The sequence below is a fragment of the Mustela nigripes genome, chromosome 3 (assembly GCF_022355385.1).
Source record: "Mustela nigripes isolate SB6536 chromosome 3, MUSNIG.SB6536, whole genome shotgun sequence".
NCBI classification, from domain to species: Eukaryota; Metazoa; Chordata; class Mammalia; order Carnivora; family Mustelidae; genus Mustela; species Mustela nigripes.
In genome coordinates this window covers 137,000,820-137,009,527 of record NC_081559.1, presented here as the reverse complement: position 1 = coordinate 137,009,527, position 8,708 = coordinate 137,000,820, and positions in this window count along the sequence as shown.

Below are 8,708 nucleotides of genomic sequence, written 5' to 3'. Positions count from 1 at the left end.
TGGATGATTTCCTACCATGTGGCCCCAGCAATTTAGAACACAGAGGATTAAGTGAAGGGCTCATTAAAAGACTCAGAAAGCATGTACCCCATAGTTGGAAAGGGGTGCTTAGGAATGTGGTTCCAATGTACATCTCCGTAGTATGAAATTTGGCAGCAAAGAAAACTCATTGCTTCCATTTCAGTGTCCTCTCCTGAGGAGGAAACTGGGCAGTTACTGGTGGAATGCTACCTTTCTAAGATTTATTAGGAGCGGTAGAAGGCTCTGCAACCTCGGAAGGTAACTTTGTATCCTACAGCACTCAAGCCTGATTTAATTTCATGTCAGTCCTAGAACTGCAACCACAATATGAACTGCAACTTTATAAATTGCTCCTTGGAGCAGCTGCCCTTGCAGGTGGGGAAGTCGGACGGGTGGAAGCGTGGAGGGAGCTGGACGATTGAGAATCCGCACCCCGAGTGAGCAGATATATTTCACCAAACTCTGCTGGTCTCAGCTGTCCCCCATTTCACCCCCACAGCTCCTTCTTCTTTCACTCGTGTTTGTCTCCTGCTTCAAATACTCATTTATTCCCCCAGAAGGATTTCAGATGAGACGCGAGGGAGAAACTGAATTATGCTATCATACTGCATAAGGCTTTTGGATTTCCAATGATTATTCACCAAAATTTCTGCTTGTGAGAAACTCAGAGTGAACAGAGTAAAGCCTAATTTACGTCTCCTCTCACAATAGAGTCCCTGATGAGAATATTAAAACAAACTGATGTCACTAAGAAAACAAAGCTCATACTCAGAAGCACGGACTTCTCACAGGAGCTACAGAATGTGGTTTGGGTTCATAGCATCGATTAAGCCATGCCTTAAAACCAGCATGCAGCAGCCAACGTTACAGGAAGGAAACCACATACAATGGATCAGGGCGAATCTCCTAACAGTCTGTCCATTCTGTTACAGTGGGACGTTTGTCTTATGCACGCAGTGGCAGCCTGTTCTCAAAATTTCATCACTTGAAATTATTCTGGACCAAGCATTTGAGGATAATGTGAGGACAGGCTTACCTTGGTGATGGGATGTTATGACCATCCCATCATAGCTTGAGAGGTATTTCCATGAGTTAGAAAGAATACATGTGGTTAATTCTAAAAAATAATATAATTTAGAGGAAATGTAGGTAATGCTTTCACATGATTCACTGTAGACATTATATATATTCATCATATAAATATACATACATATAAATTCATCAGCTAACAGACCCACAGTCACATGATCTCAATGCTTTATAGAGAAATATGTTCTTAGTGCCAATCACATTTCAGATATTTAGACATATTTCAAGAATGAAGTTTAAAGATTATTTATTTATTTATTTATTTGACAGACAGAGATCACAAGTAGGCAGAGAGGCAGGCAGAGACACAGAGAGAAGAGAAACCAGGTCCCTGCTGAGCAGAAACCCCGATTCAGGCTCGATCTCAAGACCCTGAGATCATGACCTGAGCCGAGGCTTTAACTCGCTGAGCCACCCAGGCGCCCTTCAAGAATGAAGTTAAATGTTTATATTCGCTCTGGCCAAAACTGGCCTCTACATGGCACTGCATGGGGCCTTTTAAAAGTGAGAAAATGAAAATAAGAAAGACTCACACTACACATTTACAAATCTCAAGATTTACCTACATCTACCACCCTTATGAAGAGAGTAAGTGATAAAGGTCTACACACATGTACACACACACACACACCCCATCCCTAGGAGCCCAGGAGAAGCTCCATCTTGTACCATCTTCTACTACTCTCATGTTGTATGCTCACTGCTCTGCTCTTTAATCAGGGAATTTCCTTGTTACCTCTGATCTGCAACTGGACATAGAAGAGCCACGAGAAGCGTATTTCTTGTCCCAAACTCTAAAGCAGAAATGTAGGCTTGAGTCTGGGTCCAGCGTCTTCCACCTGATCTGCATTTCCAGCTCCTCGCTCAGCATCACGCAGTTACACCAGAATTGTAAGTGGGATTCACATCTCCCAGGCATCAGACACATTTCTCGTACTTAAGCTGGACATTACCTTCAAGGCTGAGAGGGAGGAGAGCTGCAGAGTGTATCCACGTGCTGAAGGGATATTGTGTGCAACAGTGGTGGGAGGGAAGGATGGAAAATATATATTTATCTGATTCCAAACCATTTCCTTCACGGCTGGCGGCAGACTATCAGGAAGTTACTAAATGCCACAGTTTTTCACTTTAAAGTGGTTACTTTCATGTTATGTTAATTTCATCTCAATACATTATTGATCTCATTTCATCTCAATACATTATTGAAAGTTATTGATAACTTTTCAAAGTTATCCACGAAGCAATCACCTAAATGATCTGAGGGTTCAACAATATCGGACTCCACCTTCCATTCTCCCTTCCTGTTTCTTTAGGTTGTATTTTAAGCCTTCTAGTCTGGCCACATTGACCAGACCTGTCCCTGGCCCACTGTGAGGTAGGCGAAGTGTGGCTGGTGGCCTCCTGGGTCCCTGCTGATCTCTTATCTGCTCCATCACTGTCCCCAAAGCCCTGTGTCCTCTTACTACTCAGCACCTCCAAACCCAGAGAAATGCACCTAAAGAGCCTATCTGGAGGTGGTAGGTTGATGTTTTACTCTCCAGTGTTGGAGTTTCATTCAGCCAGTTACTCACCAAACATATTTTGAGGACTATGGACTGGTAAGTAGTTTTTTCCTTGGCCAAGCAGAAGAAAAGCACAGCGGGGAAGAGAAAGTCATGGAGTTGTTAAAAGGCCAGAAAAGTTCCAGGAAAGTCGAGACTTCAGTGTGCCTGAGCAAAGTCGTGTGATCAGGAGCTGAGGAGCTCTGGGAGAAAGCGAGCCTAGGAACAGGCTTCTAATCATCGGGGGTGAAGACAGGATGCTTAGAGGCTCTAGGAAATGGTTGTGAGGGCAGAGAAGGACAGAATCCAGGAGGCATTTATGATCAATTGAGTGCGGGAGCTGTTAGTGAGAAAGAGGGGTAAGGAGACCCAAGTTACTAGCTAGACAGGCCACACAGTGAGTCACCCTGTTGAACAAAGTCTGCTTAAAATAATGGGAAAGATCTGGAAAGGCAGATACCAAATGCAGTGGCAACTTGAATCAGAGGTAGATTGGGAGCAGAAAGTTTCCCCTGAGATCTTTTCAAAGTCTCCTTTCAAATTTATGACTGCGCCGATTCAGGAAGCCAGTCCATCAATATGGAAAAGGAGAATTTGTGTCAAATTCCACAAGCTGTGTTAATCTTAAGGAGAATTTTAAAAATAGTTATACGCTATTCTCTACATTCAGTATATAATTGCATTTCAGTCCCAATATAAGCTTCAATCTTTGACACAACGTAAGTTCATCGTCAATTACACTTTAAAATACGCAATTTCATTTCAGTCTGATGGAGAATTATTTTATTTGATAAGGACCTAAGAAAAACAGCCTAGTTAAAGTCAAAATAGTACAAAACATTCATCTAAGAAATTCTTTATACAAGGTGCTACAATTTTTCCTCGAATACTTTCATGAGATTGAAAGGGTCAAATATGCAATAAATTACTTCTTTCAATATGAAATTCCATCCAGATCAAGTTACGCTCATTGTGTGCACAGGTCTACCTGTGAAAACCCCCAGTCACTTTCACAGCCAATACCTGATACATTGCCAGCATCATAAACCTACAAGTTGCTAAAATTATAAGGCAGGAGGCAAATTACATGTAATTTTTTTTATATCTTAATATCCTTTTTTGTTATATCTTAATAACCTTTCTATTATAAGCATCTGATTTTAAAAGTGGGGAGAAGTGGGGTTAGTAGTATTACATAAAGCCATAAGTGAACCAAAACTAAAGGAGTGTTGATGTAAACTAATTTAAATGCATTTACTTGTGTGAGCTATGCTACAAATAATCCCATTTGAGGGTAAAATAATATTGGGGAAAAATCCTAGTAGTGAAAATAACCAAATAAGAACATTTACATTCTTTGACATTAAAAAAAAAAATCAGCCTGAATAATATAAAAGTTAGCAAATTCCTTAAAATAATGAGCTAAATCTTTCTTATTGTGAAAGAAATGGTAAATTTAAAACATTAAATCATACTGTTTGTAGTCATTAATAAAATAAATGTTAAGTTGATTCCTAAATAGCAACATTTAATTATAAACTAAGTTAAAGTCAGAATATGTGGACATTTGTAAATGGATTTGAAATTGTGTCCCCATTTTCCAGTTCTGTACTGTTTTTACCTACATAGAACATTGTGAAAGGAAAAGACTAACTAGCCAAATTCCAAACTAACACAACAAGGATAGCTGGAAACTAAGCTTCAATTTTTAGGACGTAAATACATCTAAATAAACATTCAATTTCATTACTACAAGCATTACTGAGTTCACCTTGCAAATGACCAGGAAGAATAGTTAAGTGTAGAATGCAAATAAAATGAAAGCTTTTCATAAACCCCTTAGAAATCTTGAAATTTCACTCATAAAATTTATGCAAAGAGTAGACAGAATAAAAGCAAATCATTGGAGAAAAATATATTTGGGAAGGATTTAAAGGCTTTTAGAGAAAGAGCTTTCATGTTTGTTTGCTTGTTTTTTCTTTTTGTAACAGTTTAGACTAATACTTTAACATGTTTCCAGGATTTGCTGAACAATTTACACTAATATACTTTTATAAAAGTGATATTAAAGATTTTACGGTTAATCTTGAATATGTGTTAATGTATTAATAAAGGATAAAAACCTACTACCCTAATTTTGTAAATGTCTTAACAAATCATTCATCAAATATATTTAAAGTGTCACTTTTTACATAATAAGACTTACTTGTGTAGTTTATTGTATAAACAGAAGCTAATATGAGGTGCCACTCACTGTTAGGTATCAATGAGAAATAAGGTTTCATTCTTACAGTAGTATATAAATTACGTATGTGTGTGTGTGTGTGTGTAAATAAACTTTAAAAACTCTGTGAATGTTGAGGTTTTCTGCCCTGTCTACTGAGATAGAGGGGAGGAAAAATTACTTTTAACTACTTTTAATTGAGCTTCTTTTACATTCCAGACTCTGTGATAGGACTTTGTATCTATTTTGTCATCTAACTTTTAAATTATGAGATAGCTGTTACTCCCTCAACATCATAGCTGGTAAATGGAGGTACTATTTTTAAAAATAAGGCATGCTAAACATTTAAACAACAATTAGTACAAATCTTTTTCAAATTCTTCCAAAATATTGAAAAAAGGCATTTCCAAAGTCACTTTATAACCCAAAGTGTGTTTGCTAGGTCACAGGTTATAAACTCTTTTAGAAAAGTGATGACTTTAATCATTGCGATTGTGCTTAATTTATGGAAGCATAAATTAAAGTAGAGAACAGAGTGGTCAAACAAGCAAAGACACAGAGTAAATCAAGGGGCCAACTTTGCTTCCTTGGTATGCATATGAGAAAATTCAGTTGTTTTCCAGAAGAACAAGATGATAGTTTTTGGACACAGAGGTAGAACTCAAGAGAGGCCAGGAGGAGAAGGCTGTGAATTAGGCAATGGTTTCAAAGGCTAGCTTGTCCATAATGGCCTGGAGGCTGGAGAGACTGAGAGGAGAGTAAAACAATTGAGAATGAGGTTGTCCTTGGTAGGGCAGAGGTAGTGGACTGGTGCGAGATTATCAGCCACAGAGGGCAGAAGGCAGAGAGGTTGACTCAGCAGGTGGGAAGTTTCTGGAATATGTTTCTATCTTTTCTTTTCAATTCCTAGCACCAACTCCCAGTTCAGCTTCTTATCATCTATTCCCAGATTAATGCAAGGCTTCCTTTCCGGTCACTGACCCCCTTCAAAGTGACAGTTTTCATTCATTAGGGTTAAAAATAACAAAGGTCATTAATATTCAGAATTAGCTAATATGCGTGAAAGAGGTATACTTCCACTGTTGAGAGAATTACTTCCACGGTAAATCTTTGATAAAGAACATTTGCTTATTTTTAGCTGTTTAGTGTCCACTTTGCTCTTTTCACCATCTATACCAAGAGCTGTCTTAGAGGAGAATTCCCCATTGTATGGAGTCTTGGCAGCAACTCCTGCGAGTCTGTCGGTCTAGTGGTCAAGGGCATAGACTCTGATGTCAGACCATCCTGAGCTTGACACTGGACTCTGCCATTAATTCTGTCATCTTAGGAAAGTTGCCTAACTTTCCTGAAGCTCAGTTTCATTAGTTGCTGATATCTATGTGTAGATCTTTGTTATATTTCTTCCAATGGGATAACCACCGGAGTTCAGCTTTGAGTTGAACCAGGGAAAATCAAACAGAAGAAATGGGTCCAGATATGGGGAACACAGAGGAATGGGTGTTTACTGAATTCCTAGGTCATGCAAATATTTCCAGGTAATTCAAATACATTGTCTCATTTTAACCCCCAAATCATTTCATAAGATAGTATGATCATTATGATGCCCATTTTACAGATGAAGAAATAGAGTTGTTTCCTATGTCATATAATATTTAAATAGGATGAAAATTTAAACTGAGGTCTGAAACCAGAGGCCATGCTTTTAACCATTACCTAACACTGTTCCTGAAGGCTTAGGAAGCAATGAGGGGATGTCATGGGAACACTAGGCCACTGAGGGCATGGAGACCTGTGTAGGCGAAGGGAGGCAGAAATCCAGCTGATCCTGATGGTTGGATCATTGACCCAACTGCTAGTCCCACAAAGGACCAAAGTTCCAGATAGCGTATCTGCAGATCCCATCTTTAAGGGCTGAATAGTTTCCTAGTGCTCCTGAGGATAAATATAGTCAGTAATAAAAATCCTTTTAAGAAAACAATGGAATTATCTAAAGTGGCCTCCTTTCTTTCTAAGAAAGAATCAGAGGGATAGGTCACTAATAAATCAATAAATAGATAAAAATGAAAACTACTCTCAGAAGGAAATGGCTGACCATTAGACAATATTACTAGTCCCAAAAGAACGTTATTGCTTATATGACAATTATTTGAAATCAGACTTGAAGCACTTGGCTATACTTGAAAGAGATAAACAGAAATTATTCACAGTATGAATCTGTTTAATATTTAGAGTCTCTCTCCCAGGTCAGTTTTCTATTTGAAAACAAGAAAGAATAACCAAGGAGCAAAGACAGGACTTCAATCATCAAATCCATATCATATCGAGATAACAAGAGCATTTTTTAATACCTTAAATTTTTATTCACTAAGGAAAAGACTAATTTATTAGGTAAACATAAAAGATCTACAAGTTCTAAAAATTCCACATTTTACAGAAATTCTTTTGATGTCTTCCTTGTCACCTGGACATTCCAGTTTTGAGGATACCCATGGCTGGTAAGCTGTCAGCTATACAGTAGGAGCACCTGAAGCATATACCTGAGAAGATTCAACTACAGTGAAACAGTTGATAAGTCTATGATCAATAAATAAAACAAATCTTAATAACATAAGAGAAAATTCAGTAACTATTTTAAAAAGGACTCATTCACTGGACTAAAATAATAAAATTCAGAATGCTGTTGCTATCTTGGCTTGGGCTGCTATAACAAAACATAATAGACCTGCTGGTTTAAATGAAACATATTTATTTCTCATAGTTATGGAGGCTGGGAAGTCTAAGATGATGATGCCGGCTGATACAGTTCCTCGTGAGAAACTTCATGTGTGTTCATAAGGTAGAGAGAGAGAGAGAAGCTCTGATGTCCCTTCCTCTTCTTATAGGGTCACTAATCCCATTATGATGCTTTACCCCCATGACATTATCTAAGCCTAATTAACCTTCCAAAGGTGCTACCTCCCAATACCATCATATTAGTGGTCAGGGCTTCAACCTATGAATTCTGTGGGAACACAAACATCAATCCATAATATCTCCTAACTCTTGATTCTGGAGGTCTTACCCCTTAAAAAGCTAGCAAGATTAGTTTCCGATTTCAAACATCTCTCTGAATGTTGGCTGCTAAACATTTAAAATTCTCGCACTAAGTTTTCTCCCTCAGTTCTTGCTTCCCTAATTTATAAACTTACTGTTTCTTAATTAAAATTATGCAATTTTGCCTAACGAGAGCTGTCACTTATTTTTCATGCATTTACTACCATTAGCATGCAAAATTGAGTCATTCTCTCTTAACAAATGAAAACCCATGAGCAGGCTATAGTCATGCTTTCTTTACAGAAATGTACATGAAGCATCTTTACATCTTTTTTTTTTCTTTTAAACAAATCACAACATATTTAACTAAACTTGGATTTCTCAACACAAGTCTATCAAAAGGTGAACCTGCCTTGCTAAGGTTGCACATGGTCTCCATGAGGACTGCTCAAACTTTCCTTGATGAAGAGGCACTTCCACCTGGTCTAACATCTGGTCAGAGCCCACAGAGTTGCAGGAGAGGCTAATAGGTAGGACAGGGCTTGGGGTGTTAGGGGCAGAGCCATGGCTGCCAACTTGAAGGCCTCTCAGGTAAAGCTTGGGGATTGCCGTCTATGCCTTGGGACTCCAACTATGATATAAATATCTGTGTTCCTCCCAAATTCATGTTGAAATCCTAATCTCCAATGTGAGGATATTTGGAGGTGGGGCCTTTGGGAAGTGATTGGGTCATGGGAGTGGAGACTTTGTGAATGGGATTAGTATCGTTATGAAAGGGACTCCAGGGAGCTCCCTTTTAC